The sequence below is a fragment of the Haematobia irritans genome, chromosome 1, assembly GCF_050003625.1.
Source record: "Haematobia irritans isolate KBUSLIRL chromosome 1, ASM5000362v1, whole genome shotgun sequence".
NCBI lineage: Eukaryota > Metazoa > Arthropoda > Insecta > Diptera > Muscidae > Haematobia > Haematobia irritans.
Window position 1 is genome coordinate 41461255 of NC_134397.1, and position 13112 is coordinate 41474366.

Below are 13112 nucleotides of genomic sequence, written 5' to 3' on the forward strand. Positions count from 1 at the left end.
ATCCCGAGATTTGGTTTTGGAGCCTCTTGGAGGAGCAAATTTCATGCGAGTCAGTTGAAATTTGGTACATTGTGCTAGTATATGGCCGTTAACAACCATGCCGAACTAGGTCCATATCGGTCTATATTTATATGAAGCCCTCAGATAAATCGATCCTCAATCACACAAAAATTGGTCCATATCAAGTTCATAATTGTATATAGCCCCCTTATAAGCGACCCCCATATTTCAATTCTGGCTCTCTACGTACCGTGCAAATTCCATATCGATTCGTAATTATTTGTAGACTTACCTATACATACCTTTTTTGTCTAATATATACCACGTATGAACTAACTCACAATTTAGAAAACGATGTTAAGAAGTTTTAAGATACCACAACCCCCCAAGTAATTCGATTGTGGATGACAGTCTTTCGTAGAAGTTTCTACGCAATCCATGGTGGAGGGTACATAAGATTCGGCCTGGCCGAACTTACGGCCGTATATACTTGTTTCTTTAAATAAAGTTCTATATTTTTGACAAGCTTGAGATCTCAAGATTTTTACCAACATTACTTTAATCTCTGGTAAATATTACTTCCAATTTGTAGTTTTTGAATTTTTGCTCAAAACATATTTTTAAAAATAGCGTTACGATGTTTTAAATGCAACTAACTTTATTTCATAGAATTTGGTGAAAATTTTAAGAAGTAGGAATTTTTTCTGATTGTACCTTAAAAGATACAGTGCGCATATAAGGGTTAATTATAGTATTAACTTGTACCCTGATATTTAAAAATAAAAATTTATTGTTATAAATAGCAGACATATAAGTTCAATGTCATGCTTTCTTAGCCCTGTTTATGTGTAAAATGTGATATGCATTAGTTCAAAGTTACAACAATTACAAACCATTATTACAATTTCAACTTAATTAACTTTTTTCACTGAACGAATCAGGAATAAGTTGAACTAAGAACAAAATAAACTGCTGACTAATCACCGTTGATGGTAATTTTCATTTCCAAGTTTCCAACTGAAACGTGAGTATATACACTGTTAGAAAACTATGTTTTACATATGTTCCGATATAAACAAAATGTGTTTCGGGCACAATTTTTAAACACAATATATTTAAGTGCAAACATGTAATGTTCCTAAACTAACACAAAATGTTTGGGACACATATGTTAATATGTTAGAATACATTATGTTTGGTGCATGAATGTTTCATAAAAATAATATGTGTGAATGTAAACATATATAAATTTACAAATTTCGAGTAAACATATATATGTTGTGATACTTTATTCATAGAGCGACATAGCGAGTTAGTATAGAGAAAGAAATAGAGATGGAAAACGGGAGGGTTGTTATGTTGAAAGATATCAACATAACGCAGCGAGAGAATGAAATGAGAGCAATTTCTGTGAAACCGCTTGTATGTTGTTTCGGAAAACTGTTTCATGATAAGGCCAAAAATTTAATATGCTTAAGTCTAAATATTATTTAATTTGAATATTAGAATGAGAATGAGTAAAAAGATGCGAAGAACTCAAAAAAAAAAAACATATAATATGCTCACATAAAACAAACATATTAATGTTTCGGCAGTATCCAATAATATATGTGCTTCCTGCAAAATATGTTTGGAACATATGTTAGAGAAGCGATTTTTTTTGAGGGTGTAGGCTGGACTACATACATATCCGCTGAACGGTTTAAAAGTTGGTTAGTTTCCTTGGAGTTTTCCTATAAATTCTGAATAATCTATCAGGAGATAGTTCACCCTGCGCCACAATGTGGAACCGGGTATTATAAGTTAGTGCACCCTGCGCCACACTGTGGAACCGGGTATTATAACAGGTTGGCTGATAAGTCCCCGGTCTAACAAAGAAAAACACATGTTTTTGTCAAAATTCGTTTTTATTATTCAACATAGTTCCCTTCAAGAGCGATACAACGATTATAACGACCTTCCAATTTTTTGATACCATTTTGGTAGTACTCCTTCGGTTTTGCCTCAAAATAGGCCTCAGTTTCGGCAATCACCTCTTCATTGCAGCCAAAATTTTTCCCTGGGACCATCCTTTTGAGGTCTTAGAACAAGAAAAAGTCGCTGGGGGCCAGATCTGGAGAATACGGTGGGTGGGGAAGCAATTCGAAGCCCAATTCATGAAATTTTGCCATCGTTCTCAATGACTTGTGGCACGGTGCGTTGTCTTGGTGGAACAAAACTTTTTTCTTCTTCATATGGGGCCGCTTTTGCCGCGATTTCGACCTTCAAACGCTCCAATAATGCCATATAATAGTCACTGTTGATGGTTTTTCCCTTCTCAAGATAATCGATAAAAATTATTCCATGCGCATCCCAAAAAACAGAGGCCATTACTTTGCCAGCGGACTTTTGAGTCTTTCCCCGCTACGGAGATGGTTCACCGGTCGCTGTCCACTCAGCCGACTATCGATTGGACTCAGGAGTGTAGTGATGCAACCATGTTTCATCCATTGTCACATATCGACGGAAAAACTCGGGTGTATTACGAGTTAACAGTGCAAACACCGCTCAGAATCATCAACACGTTGTGGTTTTTGGTCAAATGTGAGCTCGCGCGGCACCCATTTTGCACAGAGCTTCCGCATATACAAATATTGATGAATGATATGACCAACACGTTCCCTTGATATCTTTAAGGCCTCTGCTATCTCGATCAACTTCATTTTACGGTCATTCAAAATCATTTTGTGGATTTTCTCGTCGGTAACCACCTCTTTCGGGCGTCCACTGCGTTCACCGTCCTCCGTGCTCATTTCACCACGCTTGAATTTTGCATACCAATCAATTATTGCTGATTTCCCTGGGGCAGAGTCCGGAAACTCATTATCAAGCCAAGTGTTTGCTTTCACCGTATTTTTTCCCTTCAGAAAACAGTATTTTATCAAAACACGAAATTCCTTTTTTTTCATTTTTTTCACAATAACAAAAGTTGCTTCACAAAAGACGCTCTATCTCACGAACTAATTGACTTACAGATACCAAATTTTGACACAAATCATTTGAAGGTTCGTACTATATAAAAATAATATGCATTCAATACTAGCGACGCCATCTATGTGTCAAACCGGGGACTTATCAGCCAACCTGTTAAGTTATTGCATATGTTTGCAACTCATATCATAGACCAAGGAAGGTATAGACATCTCAAGTGAATTCACAGCGCTGTAGTTTGTCTGCACACCGTAGATGGCTCTTTTTCGTCTGCAATTGAGTGATTTTTTAATTTGGCTTTAATTTGTTTTCTTTCCTTTGTTCTCTCGTTAAAACACCAAATATTGTGAAAGTTTATAAAATACTATTCATATCATATCATAGACCAAGAAAATATAGAGACATACCTTGATAATTCACCATGGTTTTGTTTATTTGCAGTGCGCAGTCATTCCACTCAATTGCGCAGTCAAGTGACTCAATTTATTTTTGGAAAACGAGAATAACCGTATAAATTAGTCAATTTGCATTACAAAAAAGGTGTGGATGAATAGTATTTTATAAACTTTCACAATATTTGGTGTTTCAACGAGAGAACAAAGGAAAGAAGAACATTTTCTGACACCTTTGGATTTTTAACTATCATTTACGAAATGCATTCGTTTTGAAAAGCAAAAATTAACTAAAAGTAAAGAAAAAATCTTAGGCTTTAGATCATTACCATTTTAACCACGCTGTAGTGTAGGAAAAACTTCTTCTACTCTAGTTAGCATTGAACTTATTTGTATGTCATTGAAATTTTACTGGCAGTTAGTTCATATAATTTTTGAGACATACTTGGAATAAAGAAAAATTCGTTGGGCTGGGGAATATTTCTTAAAAAGTTTTAAAAAAAAAACTAAAACAAAATAATTTTTTGCAATAAAAATAAGATAATTTTAGCATCAGTTTTACAACCGACTTTTTTTTCTGTGTATAGACCGATAAATCATAAATTCACTTTTGTGATGTTGCCTAAAAGTGGCTTTAGATTTAATATTTCCATATGTTTTTTATTAACGCCCCAAGGCATTAGCCGTTTTAAATTTTAAGTCGAGATTTTGTAGAAGTCTAAAAAAAAATTTCCAAATCAGGTCAGATTTAAATATATGTATACGGGAACATAATCCTTTATATATTACACGCAACAAATTTGAAGGATTTGCCAAGAAGGATTACCATATATTTGTGTGGAAAACCACAAGTGGCTATCGTTAGAGCCCTCCTGCATTTAAATGCGAATAAATCTTTTGCTTTTCGAAAAATTGTCGTTACCTTGATCCCAAAAGTGAAGGCCAGATTAGATCGAAATCCATGCCGAATACTTGCTAGTGGGCTAAACCCAGTTCAGAGAGAACACGAGAACGGAAGCAACACATATTAGAAAATGAGATTGGACTTAAGCAATTAAAGTTCCAAAATGGTGCAAAAGCTCACCGATGCACAACGAAGGAGTTGCTTCGCTTTCACGAAAGTGGGCAGTAACCGAATTTGGTCTTTTCCGATAAGAAACCAATTCAAATTGAGCAGTTTATAAACAAACAAAAATGATCGGGTTTAGTTTCCAAAGCGGTCAGCTTAAAATTTACTCCTTCGATTGGCCACCAAAAATTAAATGCATATTATTTTTATATAGTACCAACCTTCAAATGATTCGTGTCAAAATTTGACGTCTGTAAGTCAATTAGTTTGTGAGAAAGGCGCTCTACTTTTGTGAAGCAACTTTTGATATTGTGAAAAAATGGAAATAAATGAATTTCGTGTTTTGATAAAATACTGTTTTCTTAAGGGAAAAAATACGGTGGAAGCAAAAACTTGCTTTATAATGAGTTTCCGGACTCTGCCCCAGGGAAATCAACAATAATTGATTTGTATGCAAAATTCAAGCGTTGTGAAATGAGCACGGATGACGCAGTGGACGCCCGAAAGAGGTGGTTACCGACGAGAAAATCCACAAAATGATTTTGAATGACCGTAAAATGAAGTTGATCGAGATAGCAGAGGCCTTAAAGATATCAAGGGAACGTGTTGGTCATATCATTCATCAATATTTGTATATGCGGAAGCTCTGTGCAAAATGGGTGCCGCGCGAGCTCACATTTGACCAAAAACCACAACGTGTTGATGATTCTGAGCGGTGTTTGCACTGTTAACTCGTAATACACCCGAGTTTTTCCGTCGATATGTGACAATGGATGAAACATGGCTCCATCACTACACTCCTGAGTCCAATCGACAGTCGGCTGAGTGGACAGCGACCGGTGAACCGTCTCCGAAGCGTGGAAAGACTCAAAAGTCCACTGGCAAGGTAATGGCCTCTGTTTTTGGGATGCGCATGGAATAATTTTTATCGATTATCTTGAGAAGGGAAAACCATATTATATGGCGTTATTGGAGCGTTTGAAGGTCCAAATTGCGGCAAAACGACCCCATATGAAGAAGAAAAAAGTGTTGTTTCACCAAGACAACGCACCGTGCCACAAGTCATTGAGAACGATGGCAAAAATTCATGAATTGGGCTTCGAATTGCTTCCCCACCCACCGTATTCTCCAGATCTGGCCCCCAGCGACTTATTCTTGTTCTCAGACCTCAAAAGGATGCTCGCAGGGAAAAAATTTTGCTGCAATGAAGAGGTGATCGCCGAAACTGAGGCTTGTTTTGAGGCAAAACCGAAGGAGTTCTACCGAAATGGTATCAAAAAATTGGAAGGCCGTTATAATCGTTGTATCGCTCTTGAAGGGAACTATGTTGCATAATAAAAACGAATTTTGACAAAAAATGTGTTTTTCTTTGTTAGACCGGGGACACTTATCAGCCAACCTGTCACCATGGACATTCTATTAGTGGCTTCACTGTAATGTAAAACACCGTTCGGACTCCCTTGTCATGGAGCTAAATATCGAATTTGACAGCACTCATTGATAAAAGGGAAGTTCCCTATATGTGGTAACACAATGGACTGGATAGTCTTAAGTGATACCTCACTCACATTACACTTCCAAAACTCACTTTAACTACATTTCAACTGTCATTTGTCTTATAGAGAAGGGATAATCGGCTTTTAGTAGATTTCGAACCTACACTGAAAAAAAGCATGCCCGATTCCAAAGATTTAGTCTTTACTTTAAAAATTTTGGTATTGATTCCGAGCCAAAGAAGCGGAGAATACAAGTAAGGATACTTTTAAGACACAATTCTCTTTTAAATTAGGGTTTTGTGTACTTGCTTCTAGGATGCAAATTTTAATTTTTCGCTTTTTCAGCGTTTTTTCTTTATATGCTATCAAAGTGCTTTAAAAATGAGTTAACGACAACCTTTTTTTTCTAAGTTAAGACTCGCCTTCCAGTAGAAATTATGCTATGTTTCAAGTAAAAAACGTCTTTAAAATAAAGTGTTGAAAAACATGTCCTATATTTAAACGATGTTTTGCTTTGTAGTCAAGATGCAAAAATATAACAAATTTAAAGACAATTTCATTAAATTTAAAGAATTTTTCTGAATTATTAAAGTCAAGTTGAACTTAGCCCAAACATTTTTTCTTTCATGTTATGATACGCATTTTTAAGTCAAATCACTTAAGTATAAGGACAATACGACTTCATTGAAAAGTTTATCGACTTTTGGGCAAGGAAAAAAACTTTACATTAGAGAAATGCGTCTTCTATGCTAAGCAAAATTTGCATTCGTATTTTAAAGACATGAAATCTTTGACCTAACGACAATATTTTTTTCAGTGTAATGATCCCAAATTACTCGGGCCTGCACTATCATAATTGCACAGAAAAAAAAATAACACCAAAATATTTCCAATTAACCCCCATTTTCATAAAGCTCCGTTAGTGCTACGTTAGCTAACGAACTTTTAAACCGTACTATGGACATTTCTTGTAATTTTGCCTATATATTCCATATGCCAGTTAAAAACTTAACTGCTGAAATTTTTTCAGTTAAAGCTAACCAGAGAGAAGATATTTCCATTTTCTTTCTGCTAACTGGCAATTAAAGCTTAATGAAGATACGTGAAGTTGAATTTTCTTTTTCAATTAATAAATTAATTGCTACAATTTACTTTTTAATCAAGATAGAAACATTACGTTAATTAAGTCAATGATTGAACATTTTAAAATTTTTAATTAGAAAATTAATTGATACAATTAACTTTTTAATCAAATTCGGAAGACTAAGTCAGTTAAAAACAGTGATGAACATTTTTTTTAATTTTTAATTAAAAATTTATTTTAAACTATCAATTGTAAATTCAAATAAAAATTCTAAGCCAATTCAAAAGTGATTGAAAATAGTTACCTTTTTTAATTAAAAAATTTATTGAAATTTGCTAATGAAGTCAATTAATTTTTAATCAAGAATTTTTTCTATGCCATATTAAAACTGTGATTGATACTATCATTTCTGTGATTGAGGACATTTCAATTAAAAAAATTATTCGATTAATTAATTTCGCGATTGAATCAGAAAAAAAAAATTTTGTGTGTGGTTTTACTTTATTTTGTTCGTCCAGTCTTCCATCTTCAGTTAGCGTAGTAGACAAACTCAACGATAACTGAGATTTCATGAAATTTACGTATAGCGAGTAAAATAATAATTTGAACATAATAATAAAACCGGGAGCATTAACCGCGGAGTTGTAGTTATCTCACCCATAGATTAATATAGTAATGCTATATTGAACTGGTAATCTATGTAATTTATTGTAATGGCGATATGGAGTTGTTGATATTTAGTTTGTTAAACTTTGTCAATATCTTGGCATACGAAAAATAACAGTGCTACTATGAAAGTAGATTTTGATATCTGCTCTACAGAATTTAAATTTAATTTACGCAAATATGATCTAATTTCTGCAGAGTTTTTCAAGCCGAATTAAGAAATATAAGAGCGGGTATTGAAATGTCTTTTGTTAATCTGTTGCTAAAATTGAATTATGTTTATAGCAAAATATTCATTTCGTTTTAGTTTATTTTTTTCAGAAAAGTTACCCAATGACATTTTTTTATTTCAAGTATGAGTCAAACATTTTATGAACTAGATCTGGGTATAAATTTCAATAACCGTACAAATAGGTTTAGTTATAATAAAAAAATGTTCGCACTATTAACAAAAAATAGTAAGAATGAACTACATCGTGGTTAATCTAGCAATGAATTGGGCGGCATTTTTTAGTTCATTTTTGCTTTTATGGGAAGAAAGAATTTCATAAATGGTTGTTAAAAGTAACAATATTGAAAAAAAAACTGAATAGATATTAGTTAAATTTTCGTAGAATTTAGTGAAATTTTCCCATAAACAGCTTAATTTATATTTACTAATGACGCCGGCAGTACTCAATAAGATCGGTTTATTTTGAAATTTTAGGATATCCCCCACCAAATCCTCAGCCACACTATTCACTACATGGACGGCAGAAGTACGTAGGCAGTTGAATATTAGTGTCGATGACAGGGTCACATTCGACAGCCTTTTCAGATCTTCTGCCCATGCTACTGCAATTTGTAATAAGCTCCGTGGTAGAAACAAGGTCCTCAAGTCACTTGCCGGCAGTACTTGGGGTGTGGATAAAGAAACCTTGTTAACTACCTATAAGGCAAGTGGTTAACTATGCAGCTCCAGTGTGGACACCGCAGACTAGTGATACGTAGTAGAGTATCATACAGACCTACCAGAACGCTGCCCTTAGAACTGCGACTGGGTGTCTCCGCAGCACACCCTTGGAGCACCTTTATGTGGAGACAAAGATTATTCCTTGTGCGAAGACATAACTACATGTTGTCAAAGCAGTATCTCTTGGGTTGTTAGAGGTGTGTTAGAGGTGACACGAAATTGTCGTGACACGCGTGAATAAAATCTGAAGCAACTCTCGTGAATGGGACTAAAACAAATATGTCGTGCGTGAGCGTGCGTGCACCCAGAAAAAAGTGCCTTCGAAATTAAAGGAAAATTTTTTCATCAATATAGTTTATCCATTTTATTTCCATTAAGGTAAATTTTTGTGAGAAATAATAAAATTTCCTCGTTTCAGTAAAAAAAACCTAAACTGTAAGCAGTTAGGAATAGTTCATTAACTAGAATAAGGCATGGAATTTTACTCATACTATTTTCTTCGCTGGGTATAAGAATTTATTACTGAACAAGAAAATTTTATTCACCGATAACAAAGCATTCGTAAAAATAAACAAAAACCGAACTAAAACCAAGTTTCCTCAAAATTAGTAAAATTTCTTATAAAATGATAATTGCGACTTCCTTTATAATAGAAAGTTTTTCATACATACGAACAACACTTGACATAAAAAAATATTTTAGTTCATTCGTACTAAGAAGTATGCAATCCCTTCAAAACTTAAGGAAACACGCTTGTTAGAATATAGGAAATTTTCCTGGCTAAACTGCAGTTTATGGGCCCCTCACCGATTTGCTTGAAATTAATATATGTTATGTAACTTAGTGTGCTGATTCTAACAAGGTACAATTTTTGTCCCGGAAATACCCGGGTCTTGAGATATAGCCCTCCAAAGGGTCAATAAAAACTGGATATATCTCCTTTGTTTTTGGTCCAATCTAAACAAACTTGGTGTCATATGAAAGCTTATTTTACGCACTTCTATATGAAAATTATATTTTACCCTAATTTTTTGTTATTTTCGTTATATCTCAAAAAGTCTTCGATTACACCCAGGTTTTTTTATACGCAGTTTGAAAGCCTAAACTTTGTTTGATGTATAACATATCTTTATAGGTCCACTCTTATCAAAGTTATTGAGCTTTTATTCTGAGTAGGAACAAAAAAAAAAAGATTATTACTGAAATATTTACCCTTTGGACTCTGTCCATAGGAGAAAGTCTTAAACCCCGGCCGAAGGCCGGCTACTTTTCCCCCCTTGGGATTGCGTTAGCCCACTTTGGACTCTATCCATAGGAGAAAGTCTTAAACTCCGGCCGAGTCCAAAGTTGGCTAACGCAATACCAAGGGGGGAAAAGTAGCCGGCCTTCGGCCGGGGTTTAAGACTTTCTCCTATGGACAGAGTCCAAAGTGGGCTAACGCAATCACAAGGGGGGAAAAGTAGCCGGCCTTCGGCCGGGGTTTAAGACTTTCTCCTATGGACAGAGTCCAAAGTGTAGCCCACTTTGGACTCTGTCCATAGGCTAACGCAATCTTAAAGGGGGAAAAGTAGCCCCTTTGGAAGGCTATATCTCAAGACCCGGGTATTTCCGGGACAAAAATTTTACCTTGTTAGAATCAGCATACTAAGTTACATAACATATATTAATTTCAAGCAAATCGGTGAGGGGCCCATAAACTGCAGTTGCTCCGATATGTTTGCGCGTGGGTTGTTTTTTTAGTTGGAATCGCGTTGTTGTGGTATACGGAGAGATTGTTAAAAAAATAATATGGTAAAATAATATAATAAATAACAAATAAAATATATAAAATATTTATTATTTTAAATTAGTGAGAACAATTTTCGTTTTTTGAAAATAAATCTATCAATGTTCGTGATGGCGTATAAAGAAAGAAACCACCAGCAGAATAACAACCCTTTCATTTGTCTTCATTTTGGAATCTTCAATTATCAGGTAATATTCAGTGACGCTAACCTTTTGTAACAAAAATGGTTTATGATTTTTTATATTTGTAGGTATTGAAATTATAAAAGGAGGACAAAATCGTTAGGCAGCAACTTATTAAAAGTGAAAGGTACAAGAAGAAAAATGCGTTTTACAGTTGATGACATTACATGGAAATTGGAAATAGTGGAATAATAAACTAGTATTTCAAGGCCATTCGATGCTGTTGATTCTTAATAAATATATTTAATATCTTAATAAAACGTGTATTTTATTGGAGAAAAAATTGCCTATATAAATAAATAAAATTGTATTTAAAAACGAAGGTAAGCAGTTCTAATTATGAAGTAAAAGTTTTACCACAAATGTGTAAGATTTGTCCAAATGAATGAAACATTTTCAATAAAATCATTCCATATATGAATTCAAATCAGTTAAATTTTTTCATTCTGTAGTATAGTGGTACATAAATATAGGAAAACGTTAACTAATATATGGAATGCATTATACCTAATTTCTACGAAAATCACATCGTTCAAACAAATAAAAATGTCTTTGGCGCTATACGAAGTTCAACTTTCTTCACAATGAGTTCATTTTAACTTAAAGAAGGGGTCACTTTTTTCTGGGTGTGAGTAATCAAATCGGTTCGTGAATGTGCGTGAATAAAATCTCTGCAAAATCACGCTCGCGAAAAAAATCAAGATTTAATTCTTATGCTATGGTCACACTGGGCAAATATTTGATAGAAATCAAAACAGAATCCGTCGCCACAGCCAAACCAACCGATATTTTTAGCTCATATTGGATATCTTTCATCATTGAAGGAATATTTTCCAAAAACCTTATCCAGATATTTGGAAAAAGGGTTCTGGAAAAATGTTTGACACTCATTTTGGTCAAATATTTGCCTAGTGTGACCATAGCCTTACTCGTATGTTAACTGAAATTGATTTAGCTGTCGAACTATATTTTATTTATGAATTTTGTTACCCTTGCTCATTCCCGTTTGGAAAATGTCGTGAGTCTCGTGAATTTGTCGTGAGTCACGTGAATTGTCGTGAATGTGCGTGAGTGGGATTGGCTACCACACGTATCGTGCTTGAGCGTGCGTAAATAAATATTTGACTTCGTGAATGTGTGTGAGTGAAATTTCACTCACGCGCACGCCTTTAATCTAGAGCGCGAGATCCAGCAATACGAAAGAGAGCCTGTAGATTCAGCAACGTACCAGGTAGGTTTGAACAGGATTCATGAGGACACTGTAGCTGAAGCGGTGAGAAGCTACAAGGTTAATCCTGTTCTCGGAGTCCGACCACCGCCATTAGTACCGAAGGAAAGTGACCCCCCACTGCAGACTAGAGTAGGTTTACCCCAATTAAGATCAGGCAAGTGCAGCCGCCTCAATTCCTACCTATCAGTGATTGATAGCAGCGTAGCTGACGTATGTATGTCCAATTTGCAACCAAGGGCCACATGACACGCGTCTTCTTTTCTCTTGCCCAGCTAAACCAACCCGACATACCACCAGATCACTATGGACACACCCCACCTTAGTCGCAGAGTTCCTCGATCTGGCTACAAGCTGAAGTACCAAAGCGTATAACAGAAAAATGAATGAAATCACAATAAACTGTTACAACGACAAGATCGGTTTATGTGTGGTAATATGGTACTATTTAAAGGGTGGTTTATATGTAATGCAACAAAGTAAAGCGCTTTGTTTTTATCAATTTTTTTATTGTTCATAAACAAAAAATATGGGAAAAAACGTCAAATTTTAGAATCAGATTAGTTCAACAAAGCCTGAAAGTGGCACTGAGGTAGATTTGATGACACTTTTGTATTTTTTTAGGGCCAACCTTAGGTTAGGTTAGGTTAGGTATAGTGGCAGACCGATATTTTAGGCTCACTTACACTATTCAGTCCATTGTGAAACCACACTGAGTGCTGCCCAATTCTATGTTAAGCTCAATGACAAGGGTCCTCCTTTTTATAGCCGAGTCCGAAGAGAAGCTTTGAAACACTCAGAAATGTCACCAGCATTACTGAGGTGGGATAATCAACCGCTGAAAAACGTTTTAGTGTTTGGTCGAAACTGGATTCGAACCCGTGACCCTGTGTATGCAAGGCGGGCATGCTAACCATTGCACCACGGTGCACCAAACCTTATTCTGCAAAGTGCCCCAAATGCAAAAGTCCAAGAGATTCAGATCCGGAGATTTTGGAACATACTTTTTAAGTTATTCTTGGTTGATGTCTGCTTAAAGCAATGATGCAGACGAGTCCTGTTCGATTTTTTTCGTTTTTTACATGTTTTCATTCAAATGATCTACCAAGGCACAACTTCTAAAGCAATGCAAAGGATCCGAAAACGAGGTATTCCATCCTAAAGGGTGATACGGTCAAAATTTGGTCAATATAAACTTAACGTATTTCTTTCAATTTTGCATTTAAAAAACCTGAACACCCCTCATTTTGAAGGTGTGTGTGTAGAATGTTGCTCCTATTTTGATTT

General features: G+C 35.2%; 1 long non-coding RNA gene across 1 annotated transcript; it reads left to right on the top strand.

Moving 5' to 3' along the window:
* Positions 1 to 10339: 10339 nt before the first annotated feature.
* On the top strand, positions 10340 to 10857 carry LOC142238349 (uncharacterized). The gene is made up of 3 exons (XR_012722706.1): positions 10340 to 10420; positions 10480 to 10603; positions 10666 to 10857. It is a non-coding gene; the product is annotated as an uncharacterized LOC142238349 (long non-coding RNA).
* Positions 10858 to 13112: the final 2255 nt, after the last annotated feature.